The sequence below is a fragment of the Monodelphis domestica genome, chromosome X (assembly GCF_027887165.1).
Source record: "Monodelphis domestica isolate mMonDom1 chromosome X, mMonDom1.pri, whole genome shotgun sequence".
Lineage (NCBI taxonomy): Eukaryota > Metazoa > Chordata > Mammalia > Didelphimorphia > Didelphidae > Monodelphis > Monodelphis domestica.
Genome location: NC_077235.1, coordinates 31881632 through 31895581, shown reverse-complemented (window position 1 = coordinate 31895581; position 13950 = coordinate 31881632). Strand labels below are relative to the sequence as shown.

The 13950-nt window shown below is 42.6% G+C and overlaps 1 protein-coding gene across 11 annotated transcripts in view; it reads right to left on the bottom strand.

Annotated features, from left to right (window-relative positions):
- Positions 1 to 13950, bottom strand: part of LOC100015800 (actin-binding protein WASF3-like) — a 213435-nt gene that overhangs the window by 126434 nt on the left and 73051 nt on the right. For 9 of the 11 annotated variants that reach the window (XM_056808936.1, XM_056808935.1, XM_056808937.1 and 6 more), the window contains 6 exons: positions 12159 to 13921; positions 11373 to 11458; positions 6897 to 10654; positions 2642 to 6151; positions 1809 to 1925; positions 962 to 1077 (listed from right to left, as the gene is read on the bottom strand). The gene's annotated coding sequence lies outside the window, so the exon portion shown is untranslated. Of the gene's footprint in view, positions 1 to 961; positions 1078 to 1808; positions 1926 to 2641; positions 6152 to 6460; positions 6869 to 6896; positions 10655 to 11372; positions 11459 to 12158; positions 13922 to 13950 lie in introns of those variants that run through there. The other 2 variants (XM_056808945.1, XM_056808943.1) reach the window with 2 other exon arrangements.

Genomic DNA, 13950 nt, shown 5'->3' with positions numbered 1-13950 from the left:
CTTGAATTTATTGAGTCCTGTAAGAATCTTTCCCTGTGTGTCTCTCTCTTCAATTCTCCCTCTCTGTTTCTGGTACAACTTCCTACATCTTTTTCTCTGCTCTTTTACCTCCTCTCCTCCCTTCTGTCTTCCTCCTTTCTTTCTCTCTTCAATCTATTCTCTCTCCCCTTCTAACATACTACCTCCCAAATGCAGTAATTTGCCCAGATTATAACACTCAGCATTAATAATCACAAGGTGAAAAGTTCATACAGAAGTACTGATTTTAGCAGGAACTTGAATGAAGCCAAGAAGGGCAGGTTAGCCTGTCATCACCTGTAAGTCAATGAAGCTCACTATGCTCACCCACCCTGTGTGACCAGTAGTTTCCATAACTACCTTCATGTGCTCTAGAATCCTGAGGGAGAGGGAAGTCCAGTCAATTTGCTTTTAATATCCAGACTCTTCCTTCTTTCCCATGAGAAATGGATGATTTGCAGTATTCTAACTCAGTACCTCCTCTTTCCCACTCACCAAGGTCATTCACTGATCCATCCTTGGCTCACTGTTCCATTTCCCATTCATTTATTACTCTGATATGAGAGTGCATAGAGACCTAGTGACTTGAATTCACTGAGTCCAATCTGATTCTCTCTCTCTCTCTCTCTCTCTCTCTCTCTCTCTCTCTCTCTCTCTCTCTCTCTCTCTCTCTCTCTCTCTCTCTCTCTCTCTCTCTCCTCTTCCTCCCAATTTCTTTCTCCCTCATACTCTATTCCTCCTAACTTCTCTCTCCCAGATTTCTTCTTATTCCTTCTCCTTCCCTCCCAGTGCTCTTTATTCATCTCCCCCAAACACTCCAATACCAATAGCTCCTATAATTTCTTTCACATAGACAGCAAGTTGCATTGAATATAACACTGATATTTTATAATCACAGGGATGAAAACTTTCAATGGAAGATCCATTTTTAACAGAGACATACCTGAAAGAAACCAGGGAGGGCCGGGATACTCTGGTCTCTGCTTAAAGAAGATAAAGATGCTCACCCTCCTTTTGAGATATGGATCCTTTACAACTTGTTGACTGTGTTCTCCATTGCTAGAAGAGAAACAAATCAAGCCCCTGCCTTATAATGTCCAGACTCATCCCTCTTCCCCCTCTTAGCCAAAAAGGGCCTACTGCAGCACTGCAGGTTCCCCTTTATCATATCCCCAAAGATTTTCACTGATCCATGCTTTGGTGGCATCTTTCTAGTAGTCCATTAATTTGAGAAGGTTGCTCACCCAGGACTGAGGACTTGAATTCACTGAGTCCTCTCAGAATCTTTCTCTGTGTGTCTCTCCTCTTTAATTCTCCCTCTCTGTCTGTGTCTCTGCTATGTCTTCTCTGCTCTTTTACCTCCTCCTCTCCTCCCTTCTGTCTTCCTCCTTTCATTCTCCCTTCAACCCCCCATTCTCTCTCTCTCTCTGTCTGTCTCTCTCAACTTCTGCCATCCTCCCTCCCAAATGCAAAAATTTGCCCAAATTATAACACTAAGCATTAATAATAACAAGGTGAATACTTCATGTAGAAATTCTGATTTTAGCAGGAACTTGAATGAAGCCAAGAAGGGCAGGTTAGTCTGTCTTGACCTGAACTCAATGAACCTCACTATGCTCACCCACCCTGTGCGACCAGTAGTTTCCATAACTATCTTTATGTGCTCTAGAATTGTGAGGGAGTGGGAAGTCGAGCCAATGGGCTTTTAATATCCAGACCCTTCCTTTTTCCCCATTTGACAGAAAAGGGCCATTTACAGTATTCTAGCCCAGTGTCCCTTTCCCACTCACCAAATTGTTTCACTGATCCATCCCTTGCTGGTAGTGACTCAGTTTTCCTTTAAACTGATTCTTTCAAATTGGTCTTGATCAATGACAGTTGAAAAACCCAGTGGAATTGCTGGCTGGCTACAGGATGGCAGTGGGAGGAGGCAAAGGAAAGAACATAAATCACATGACCATAGATAAATATTCTAAATAAATTAAATAAAATTTTCCAAATCTACTTATTCTTAAATTAACCTGAGAAGAGACTTGACCTAAGCCTGGTGACAAGAATTAATTATTTCCATGTGTGGGCTCTCTCTCTTTCCCAATCACTCTCCTTTTTCTCTCTTTTCCCCTTGGTACCTCTCTCTCCCCTATCTCTTTCTGCTCTTGCTCCCTCTTTCTTTCTCTCTCATACTCTCTTCCTCCTTACATCTCTCACCCAGATGTCTTCCTCTTTCCCCTTTTCTCCCGATATTCTTTCTTTATCTCTCTCCACCACTCCAAAACTAAATTCTCCCATTTGTCACAAAACAGTAAGTTGCATGAAATATAACACTGATCATTGATAATTACAGGAATGAAAACTTCCTGAAAAAATATATTATAGCAGGAACTTGAATGGAGACAAGAAGGGCAAGTTAGCCTGTCATCACCTGTAAGTCAATGAAGCTCACTATGCTCACCCTCCCTGTGTGACCAGTAGTTTCCATAACTACCTTCATGTGCTCTAGAATTCTGAGGGAGAAGAAAGTCCAGCCAATTGGCTTTTAATATGCACACTCTTCCTTCTCCCCCGTTTGAGAGAAAATGGCCATTTGTAGTATTGCAGCCCCAGCACCTCCTTTCCAACTCACCAAGTGACTTCACTGATCCATCCCTCACTGGCAGAGACTCGGTTGTCCTTTCTGCTCATTCATTCAAATAGGTCTTCATCAATGACACCTGTAAAACCCAGTAAAATTGCTTATTGGCTATAGGAGGGGGGGAAGTTATGATAGAAAGAACATGAATCATGTGATCATGGAAAAATATACTAAATGTATTAAGTAAATAAATTATTTCAAATCTACTTATTCTTTCATTAACCTGAGAAGAGGCTTAACCTAGACCTGGTGATAAGAATTCATTTAGTACTGACAATTTTCGGCCCTTTCTCTGCCTCTCAAGTTCTTCCTCTTCCTCTTTCTCTGTGTCTCTCCATTCCCCCTTCATTCTCTCTCACTCTCTCTCTCTCTCTTTCTCTCCCTCTCTGCTTTTCTCCTCATCCTCCCTCTTTCTTTCTCCCTCTTACTGTCTTCCTCCTAATTTTTCTCCCCCAAATATCTCCCTCCTTCTCCTTCCCTCCTAATGCTCTTTCTTCATCTCTCCCCACCACTCCCATACCAATGTCTCCCACAATGTCACAAAGACAGTAAGTTGCATAGGATATAACACTGATCATTGACAAACTCAGGGATGAAAACTTCCTGAAGAAATTCCTTTTTTAGCAGGAACTTGAATGAAGCCAAGAAGGGCAGGTTATCCTGTCATGACCTATTCAGTGAAGCTCACTATGCTCACCCACCCTCTGTGACCAGTAGTTTTCTTCACTACTTTTGTCCATTCTCAAATTGAGGGGGGGGGGTGAGGCCTATTGTCTTTTGATACTCATGCTCTTTCTTCTTTCCCCATTTTAGGAAACATATACTATTGGCTGTATTCTAGCCCAGCTTCCCCTTTCTCACCCACCAGGTGATTCACTGATCCATCCCTCTCTGGTAGTGACTCAACTGTGCTATTTGCCTATTTCTTTCATTAACCTGAGAAGAGAGAGTTCATTCAGGCCCAGTGATGTGAATTCACGGAGTCCTGTGTCAGGTGCCATCTCTTTCTTTCTGTCTCTGTTGCTCTCTGTGTCTCAGACTCTCTCCCCATTCCCCAACTCCCTCTTTTCCTGGCTCTCTTTTACCCCACCTCTCTTCTCTCCTTGTCTTGCCCCTTCCTCTCCCTTCAAAACCTCCTTTCTCCCTTTTGTCTCTCTCTCCATTTCTTTCTCCCTCAGTCTCTCTTCCCTTGACTGACCGTCTTTCCTCCTACTTCTCCCCTCCCTCAACCCCACCCTCCTCTCATGCAAATGTCACTACAATGTCACAAAGGGAGTAAGTTACACAGATTACAACACTGAGGACTGACATCACCCATTTGAAAAGTTCCTGTAGAAAATGAGATTTTGGCAGGGACATGGAGGAAGGCAAGAAGGCAGGGTTAATATCTGCCATATTGTCTTGGGACCAGCACCTTCTCTAATGAGTTCTAGAATAGTAGCAAAGAAAGAAATCAAGTCCACTACCTTATCATATCCAAAATCTCCCTTCTTTTCCTTCTAGGAACAATGGACCTTGTTTATTATTCTGTCCAAACTCCCACCCTTTCCACTTAACCTAAGAGGGGAGTTAACCAAGGCCTAACTAGAGTTCATTGAGGCCTGTCAGATTCTTGTTTTAGCTTTCTCTCTCTTTCTTTCTTTCTTTTTTGTTTCTTTTCACTTTCCTTAATTTACTGTCCCCTCTTCCCTTTTCTCCCCCATCCTCTCTCCCTTCAATCCATCCTTATTTCTTTCTTTCTTCCACCCTCATACTTTCTTTCCCTGATCTATCTTACTGACTACTGTACAAACCTATACTACACTTAAGAACCACCTGCCCTCCTTCCTACTTTATATTCTCTCTCTCTCTCTCTCTCTCTCTCTCTCTCTCTCTCTCTCTCTCTCTCTCTCTCTCTCTCTCTCTCTCTCTCTCTCCCCCCCGCTCTCCCTCTTTCTTTCTCCCTCATACTCTCATCCTCCTAATTTTTCTCCTTTAAATATCTTCCTCCTTCTCCTTCCCTTTTTTTCAGCTTTTTCTTCATCTGCCCTCACCACTCCAATCTCAAAGTCTCCAATAATGTCACAAAGACACTAAGTTGCATAGAATATAACATTAAGCATTAATAATCACAAGGATGAAAACATCCTGGAGAGGTTCTGATTTTAGCAGGAACATTTATGAAGCCAAGAAGGGCAGAGATACTATGGTCACTCTGCTTAATGAAGCTCACTATGCTCACCCACCACCCTGTGCGACCAGTAGTTTCCATAACTACCTTTGTGTGCTCTAGAATCCTGAGGGAGAGGAAGTCCAGCCAATTGGCTTTTAATATCCAGACTCTTCCTTCTTCCCTATTTGAGGGAAAATGAGCCATTTGCAGTATACAAAGACACTAGCCCATTTCCAACTCAACAAGTGGCTTCACTGATCCATCCCTCACTTGTACTGCCATGACTGTCCTTTCTGCCTATTCTTTCAGTAACCTGAGAAGAGAGTTCATCCAAGTCTGGACTGTTGCTCTCTCTTTGTCTCTCTTCCTCCTCCTCTTCCTCTTAATATCGTCTCCATCCATTGTCTTTCCCCTTTTCTCTCCTTCCCAATGATCTCTTGTCCTGCCCCATCCCCATTACAAATGTCTCTGATAATGTCACAAAGACAGTAAGTTGCCTAGGATATAACACTGATCATTGATAATCACAGGGATGAAAACTTCCCGAATAAATTTTGATTTTAGCAGGAATGTGAATGAAACCATGGAGGGCAGGATAGTCTGTCATAACCTACTCAATGAAGCTCACTATGCTCTCCCACCCTGGGTGACCAGTAGTTGCCATAACTACCTTCATGTGCTCTAGAATCCTGAGGGAGAGGGAAGTCCAGTCAATTGGTTTAATATCCAGACTCTTCCTTCTTCCCCATTTGAGAGAAAATGAGCCATTTGCAGTATTCTAGCACAGGCTCCCTTTCCTACTCACCAGATGGATAAATTGATTCATCTCTGGCTCACGGTTCCATTTCCTATTCATTTATTTATTACACTAATATGAGAGCTCATGGAGATCTCTTGATTTCAATTGAATTCACTGAGTCCTATCTGACTATCTCTCTCTGTCTCTCTCTCTGTCTCTCTCTGTTTCATTGTCTCTCTCTTTCTCCAATTCATCTCTCTTTCTTTCTCCCTCATACTCTTTTCCTCCTAACTTCTCTCCCCCAAAAGTCTTCTTCCTCCTCCTTCTTCCTCCCCAAATGCTCTTTCTTCATCTCCCCCCAACACTCCAATCCCAAGATCTCCTTAAATTCATAGACAGTACATTGAATTGGACATCACACTGATATTTGATAATTACTGGGATGAAAACTTCCAATAGAAGATCGATTTTTAATAGAGACATACCTGAAAGAAAACAGGAAGGGCCAGGATACTCTGGACTGACCTCTGCTTTAATGAAGGTAACTATACTCACCCCCCTCCTTGTGGCCTCTTTATCTTATAGAACTCCTTGAATGTGTTCTCCATTCCTGGAAGAGAATCAAAACAAGCCCAATGACTGACAGTGTCCAGACTCATCCCTCTTCCCCTTTTAGCCAAAAAAGGCCTATTGCAGCATTCCAGGTTCCCCTTTCCAATATCTCCAATGTGTTTCACGTATCCAGCCTTTGCTGGCAGTGATTGCGGCTATACATCTTTCTAGACTTCTATTAATTCAAGAAGGTTGCTCATCCAGGACTCAGGACTTGAATTTACTGAGTCCTGTCAGAATCTTTTTCTGTGTGTCTCTCTTTCTCTTCAATTCTCTCTCTCTTTCTGTTTCTGGTACAACTTCCTACCTCCTCTCTGCTCTTTTACCTCCTCTTCTCACTTCTGTCTTCCTCCTTTCTTTCCATCTTCGACCTACCCATTCTCTCTCAGTCTGTCTCCCCCTCTCCTATCCTCCCTCCAAAATGCAGTAATTTGCCCAGATTATAACACTCAGCATTAATATTCACAAGGTGAAAAGTTCATGTAGAAGTTCTGATTTTAGCAGGAGCTTGAATGAAGCCAAGAAGGGCAGGTGAGCCTGTCATGACCTATTCAATGAAGCTCACTATGCTCACCCACCCTGTATGACCAGTGGTTTCCATAACTACCTTTATGTGCTCTAGAATCCTGAGGGAGAGGGAAGTCCAGCCAATTGACTTTTAATATCCAGACTTCCTTTTTCCTCATTTGAGGGAATATGATCCATTATCAGTATTATAGCCCAGCACCCCCTTTCCCACTCACCAAATTGTTTCACTGGTCCATCCCTTGCTGGTAGGGACTCACTTGCCCTTTCTACTCATTCTTTCAAATAGGTCTTAATCAATGACAGTTGAAAAACCCAGTGGAATTGCTGGTTGGTTACAGGATAGCGGTGGAAGGAGGGGAAGGAAAGAACATGAATCATATGACCATAGAAAAATATTCTAAATCAATTAAATTATTTCAAATCTACTTATTCTTTCATTAACCTGAGAAGAGACTTAACCTAGACCTGGTGATAAGAATTCATTTAGTACTGACAAATTGTGGTCCCTTTCTCTGCCTCTCATGTTCTTCCTCTTTCTCTCTGTATTCTCTCCATCACCCCTTCACTCTCTTTCTCTCCATCCTCTTCCACTCCCTCTGCAACTCCCTCTTTTCTCCCTCTCCCTCCGTCCCTCTCTCTTTCCTTCTCCACTTCCTCACTCTTTCCTCTATTTATCTCTATTTATCTCTATATTTTATTTACTTATCTCTATTTATCCCTCATACTGTCTTCCTCCTAATTTTTCTCCCCCAAATATCTCCCTCCTTCTCCTTCCCTCCTAATGCTCTTCCTTCATCTCTCCTCACCACTCCAATACCAAAGTCTCCTACAATGTCACAAAGACAGTAAGTTGCATAGGATATAACACTGATCATTAACAAACCTCAGGGATGAAAACTTCCTGAAGAAATTCCTTTTTTAGCAGGAACTTGAATGAAGCCAAGAAGGGCAGGTTATCCTGTCATGACCTATTCAGTGAAGCTCACTATGCTCACCCACCCTGTGTGACCAGTAGTTTTCTTCACTACTTTTGTCCATTCTCGAATTGAGGGGGGGGGTGAGGCCTATTGTCTTTTGATACTCATGCTCTTTCTTCTTTCCCCATTTTAGGAAACATATACTATTGGCTGTATTCTAGCCCAGCTTCCCCTTTCTCACCCACCAGGTGATTCACTGATCCATCCCTCTCTGGTAGTGACTCAACTGTGCTATTTGCCTATTTCTTTCATTAACCTGAGAAGAGAGAGTTCATTCAGGCCCAGTGATGTGAATTCACGGAGTCCTGTGTCAGGTGCCATCTCTTTCTTTCTGTCTCTGTTGCTCTCTGTGTCTCAGACTCTCTCCCCATTCCCCAACTCCCTCTTTTCCTGGCTCTCTTCTACCCCACCTCTCTTCTCTCCTTGTCTTGCCCCTTCCTCTCCCTTCAAAACCTCCTTTTCTCCCTTTTGTCTCTCTCTCCATTTCTTCCTCCCTCAGTCTCTCTTCCCTTGACTGACCGTCTTTCCTCCTTCTTCTCCCTCCCTCAACCCCACCCTCCTCTCATGCAAATGTCACTACAATGTCACAAAGGGAGTAAGTTACACAGATTACAACACTGAGGACTGACATCACCCAGATGAAAAGTTCCTGTAGAAAATGAGATTTTGGCAGGGACGTGGAGGAAGGCAAGAAGGCAGGGTTAATATCTGCCATATTGTCTTGGGACCAGCACCTTCTCTAATGAGTTCTAGAATAGTAGCAAAGAAAGAAATCAAGTCCACTACCTTATCATATCCAAAATCTCCCTTCTTTTCCTTCTAGGAACAATGGACCTTGATCATTATTCCATCCAAGTGCCCAACCTTCCCACACACCAATGGGTTTCATTGACAGATCCCTGGTTGTTCAGCCCATTAATCTAAGAGGGGAGTTAATGAAGGCCTGGGTAGAGGTCACTGAGGCCTGTCAGATTCTCTTTTTAGTTTTCTTTCTCTTCTTTTTTTTCTTTGTTTCTTTCTCAACTTCCTCCTTAATTTACTGACCTTCTTTTCTTGTTCTCCCCTTTCCCCCCCCCACTCTCTCTCCCTTCACTTCAGTCCATCCCTATTTCTCTTTATTTCTTCCACCCTCATACTTTCTTTCCCTGATCTATCTTACTACTAACTACTGTTCAAACCTATGCTACTTAAGTGTGACCTGCCTCCTTACTACATCTCTCTCTCTCTCTCTCTCTCTCTCTCTCTCTCTCTCTCTCTCTCTCTCTCTCTCTCTCTCTCTCTCTCTCATCTTCCTCGAAAATTCTCCCTTATACTCTATTCCTCCTAACTTCTCTCCCCCAGATGTCTTCTTCCTCCTCCTTCCCTCCCAATGCTCTTTATTCATTCCCCTCCCCAACACTCCAATACCATAATCTCCTATAATTTCACAAAGACAATGAGTTGCATTGGGCATAAAACTTGTATTTGATAATCACAGGGATGAAAACATTCAATGGAAGATGAATTTTTAATAGAGACACCTGAAGCAGAGAGGGCTGGAATACTCTAGTCAGATCTCTACTTAAAAGAAGATAAAAATGCTCACCCTCATTTTGAGATATGAATTCTGAACAATTCATTGTCTCTGTTCTCTGTTGCTGGAAGAGAAACAAATCAAGCCCCAGACACATCCCTCTTCCTCCCTCTTAGACAAAAAGGGCCTACCGCAGCATTCCGGGTTGCCCTTTGTCATACCCCAAAGATTTTCACTGCTCCATCCTTTGGTGACATCTTTCTAGTCTTCCATCAATTGGAGAATGTTACTCTCCTGGGACTTGGGAATTGAATTCACTGAGTGCTGTCAGAATCATTCTCTATGTCTCTCTTTCTCTTTAATTCTCCCTCTCCTTCAGTGTCTCTGCTACCTCTTCTCTGCTCTTTTACTTCCTCCTCTCCTCCTTTCTGTCTTCCTTTCTTTCTCCCTTCAACCACCCATTCTCTCTCTGTCTGTCTCTTTCCATCTCTGCCATCCTCCCTCCAAAATGCAGTAATTGGCGCACATTAAAACACTGAGCATTAATAATCACAAGGAGAAAAGTTCATGTAGAAGGTCTGATTTCAACCAGAACGTTAATGAAGGGCAACTTAGGCTGTCATGACCTACTCAATGAAGCTCACTATGCTCACCCACCCTGTGTGACCAGTAGTTTCCATAACTACCTTCCTGTGCTCTAGAATCCTGAGGGAGAGGGAAGTCCAGCCAATTGGTGTAATATGCAGACTCTTCCTTCTTCCCCATTTGAGGGAAAAGGGACATTTGCAGTATTCTACCCAGCACCCCCTCCTTCCCACTCACCAAGTTGTTTCACTGATCCATTCCTCACTGGTAGCTACTCAGCTGTCCTTTCTACTTATTTTTTCAACTGAGAAGAGATTAGACCTAGGCCTGGTGATCAGAATTCATTAAGTACTGTCAAGTGTGGGCCCTCTCTCTTTCTGTCAATCACTCTCTTCCTCTTCCTCTTCCCCTTCCCCTTCCTACTCCTCCTCTTCCCCTTTTACTTCCTCTTCCCATTCACTTCCCCCTCCACTTCGTCTTCTTCTTCCACTCCCTCCCGCTCTTCCAGTTCCACTGGTTCTCTTCTCCCTCTCCCTCCCTCCCTCCTCTTTCTCTCTTCACTTTCTTTCTTTCCTCTTTTATCCCTCATACTGTCTTCCCCCAGATGCTTTCCTCCTTCTCCTTCCCTCCCAATGCTCCTTCTTCATCTCCCCCCAACACTCCAATACCAAGGTCTCTTATAATTTCACAAAGACAGTAACTTGCATTGGACATAACACTGATATTTGATAATCACAGGGATGATTTCAATGGAAGATAGATTTTTAATAGAGACACACCTGAACGAAAAAGGGATGGCTGGGATACTCTGAACTGACCTTTACTTAAGGATGATGAAGATACTCACCCTCCTTTGAGATATGGATCATATACAACTCCTTGGCTTTGTTCTTGATTGCTGGAAGAGGAATAAATTAAGTCCACTGGCTTATAATGTCCAGACTCATCCCTCTTCCTCCCTCTTAGACAAAAAGGCCTACTAAAGCATTCCAGGTTCCCCTTTGTCATATCCTCAGAGATTTTCACTGCTCCATCCTTTGGTGACATCTTTCTAATCTTCTATCAATTGGAGAATGTTGCTCTCCCAGGACTTGGGACTTGAATTCACTGTGTGCTTTCAGAATCTTTCTCTGTGTGTCTCTCCTTCTCTTTAATTATCCCTCTCTTTCAGTGTCTCTGCTACCTCTTCTCTGCTCTTTTACCTCCTCCTCTCCTCCCTTCTGTCTTCTTCCTTTCTTTCTCCCTTCAACCCCCCATTCTGATCTGTCTCTCTCCCCCTCTGCCATTCTCCCTCCCAAATGCAGTAATTTGCCAATATAATAGTGAGCATTAATAATCACAAGGTGAATAGTTCTGTAGAATTTTTTATTTTAACAGGAAATTGAATAAAGTCAAGAAGGGCAGGTTAGTCTGTCATGACCTACTCAATGAAGCTCACTATGCTCACCCTCCCTGTGTGACCAGTAGTTTCCATAACTACCTTCCTGTGCTCTAGAATCCTGAGGGAGAGGGAAGTCCAGCCAATTGGATTTCAATATCCAGACCCTTCCTTCTTCCCCATTTGAGGGAAAATGGTCATTTGTAGTATTCTAGCCCAGTGCCCCTTTTCCACTAACCAAGTTGTTTCACTGATCCATCCCTCACTGGTAGTGACTCAGTTGTCCTTTAAACTTATTCTTTCAAATTGGTCTCGATCCATGTGCTACAGGATGGCGGTGGGAGGAGGCAAAGGAAAGAACATAAATCACATGACCATAGATAAATATTCTAAATAAGTTAAATATGTTTTTCCAAATCTACTTATTCTTTTATTAACTTGAGAAGAGACTTGACCTAAGCCTGATGACAAGAATTGATTGATTATTGCCAAGTGTGAGAGCTCTCTCTTTCTCTTGTTCCCCCTCTGTACCTCTCTCTCCCTTTTTCTTTCTGCTCTTGCTCCATCTTTCTTTCTCTCTCATACTCTCTTCCTCCTTATGTCTCTCCCAGATATCTTCCTCTTTCTCCTTTTCTCCCAATGCTTTTTCTTAATCCCTCCCCACCATTCCAATACTAAAGTCTTCTACATAGTTACCAAAACAGTAAGTTGCCTAGGATATATAATACTTATCATTGATAATCTCAGGGATGTAAATTTTCAGAAGAAATTCCTTTTTTTAACAGGAACTTGATTGAAATAAAAAAGGGCAGGTTAGCCTGTCATGACCTACTCAATGAAGCTGACTATGCTCACCCACCATTTGTGACCAGTAGTTTCTATAACTACCTTCATGTGCTCTAGAACTCTGAGGAGAGGGAAGTCCAGCTAATTGGATTTTAATGTCCAGACTCCCCCTTATCCCCCTTTAGAGGGAAAATAAGTCATTGGCAGTTTTCAAATACAACATCTATTTCCCACTCACCAAGTGGCTTCACTGATCCATCCCTCACTGGTAGTGCCATGGCTGTCCTTTTTGCCTATTATTTCAGAAATCAGAGAAGAGTGTTCACCCAAGTCTGGGGATTAGAAATCACTACTGAGTGCTCTCTCTCTCTCTCCTCCTCCTCCTCCTCCTCCTCCTTCCTTACTCTTCCTCTTAATATCTTCTCCATACACTGTTTTCCCCACTTTTCTTTCCTTTACAATGACCTCTGTCCTGCCCCATCCCCATTACAAATGTCTCGGAAAATTTTACAAAGACAGTAAGTTGTCTAGGATATAACTCTGATCACTGATAATCACAGGAATGAAAACTTCCTGTGGAAGATCAGATATTAATAGGGACCTGAGGGAAGCCATAGAGGCCCGAGATACTCTGGTCTGAGCTCTGCTTAATGAAGATAATTATACTCAACCTTCTTTTGGGCGCCTGGATCAAGGTGTCCCAGAATCTTGGTAGAAAAAGAAATCAAACCTGCTGATTTATAATAACTCTATCCTTCCGACATCTTGTAGGATAAATGGGCCATGGGAAGTATTGTAATGTAGGGTCCCCATTCACACTCACCAAGGTCTTTCCCTGGTCCATCCCTTCCTGATTCTTACATGTTACTATACTTTTACTTATTACCCTGAGAAGAGACCTCAGGGAGACCCAGTGACTGGAATTCACTGAGTCCTAACTGAACTTAATTCTCTCAGCCTCTTTCTGTTTCTCTCTCTCTCTCCCTATTCCCCTTCCCCTTCCTCTTCCTCTCTCTTTATTTATGGCTCATACTCTCTTCCTCCCAACTTCTCTACCCCAAATGTCTGCCTCCTTATCCTTCCCTCCCAATGCTCTTTCTTCATCTTCCTCGACACTCAAATACCAATGTCTCCTACAATGTCACAAAGCCAAAAAGTTTTACAGGATATAACACTGGTGATTGATAATCACAGGGTGAAAACTTCCTATAGATATTGATTTAAGCAGGAAGTTGAATGAAGTCAAGTTGGAAAGATTAGTCTGTCATGACCTGTAGTCAGGGAAGCTCACTATGCTCACCCACCCTGTTTGACCAGCAGTTTCCATAACTATGTTCCTGTGCTTTAGAATCCTGAGGGAGAGGGAAGTCCAGCCTATTGGTTTAATGTCCAGACTCCTACTTCATCCCCATATGAGGGAAAATCGGATGTTTGCAATATTCTAGCACAGATCCCCTTTCCTATTCACAAAGTGCATAAACTGATCCATCCCTGGCTCACTGTTCCATTTTCTACTCATTTATTTATTATTTTGAGATGAGAGCTCATGGAGACCTAGTGACTTGAATGCACTGAGTCCAATCTGATTCTTTCAGTCTCTCTCTCTCTCTCCTTGTCTCTGTTTCTCTTTGTCTTTCTGCTCTTCCTTTTTTTCTCCCTCATACTCTCTTACTCCTAAATTCTCTCCCCCAAAAGTTTTATTCCTCCTTCTTCTTTCCCATTGTTATTTTATTCTTCAACCCCCCCCCAACACTCCAATACCAATGTCTCCTATAATTTCACAAAGACAGTATGTTGTATTGGACATAACACTGATATTTGATAATCACAGGGATGAAAACTTCCAAAAGAAGATAGATTTTTTATTGAGACATACCTGAACCAGGGAGGGCAGCCATACTCTGGTTTGACCTCTGTTTAATTAATATAACTATGCTCACCCTCCTTTGGGGATCTTTTCTTTATAGAACTTGTTCATTGTGTTGATTGTGTTCTCCATTCCTGGAAGAGAAACAAATCAAGCCCAATGG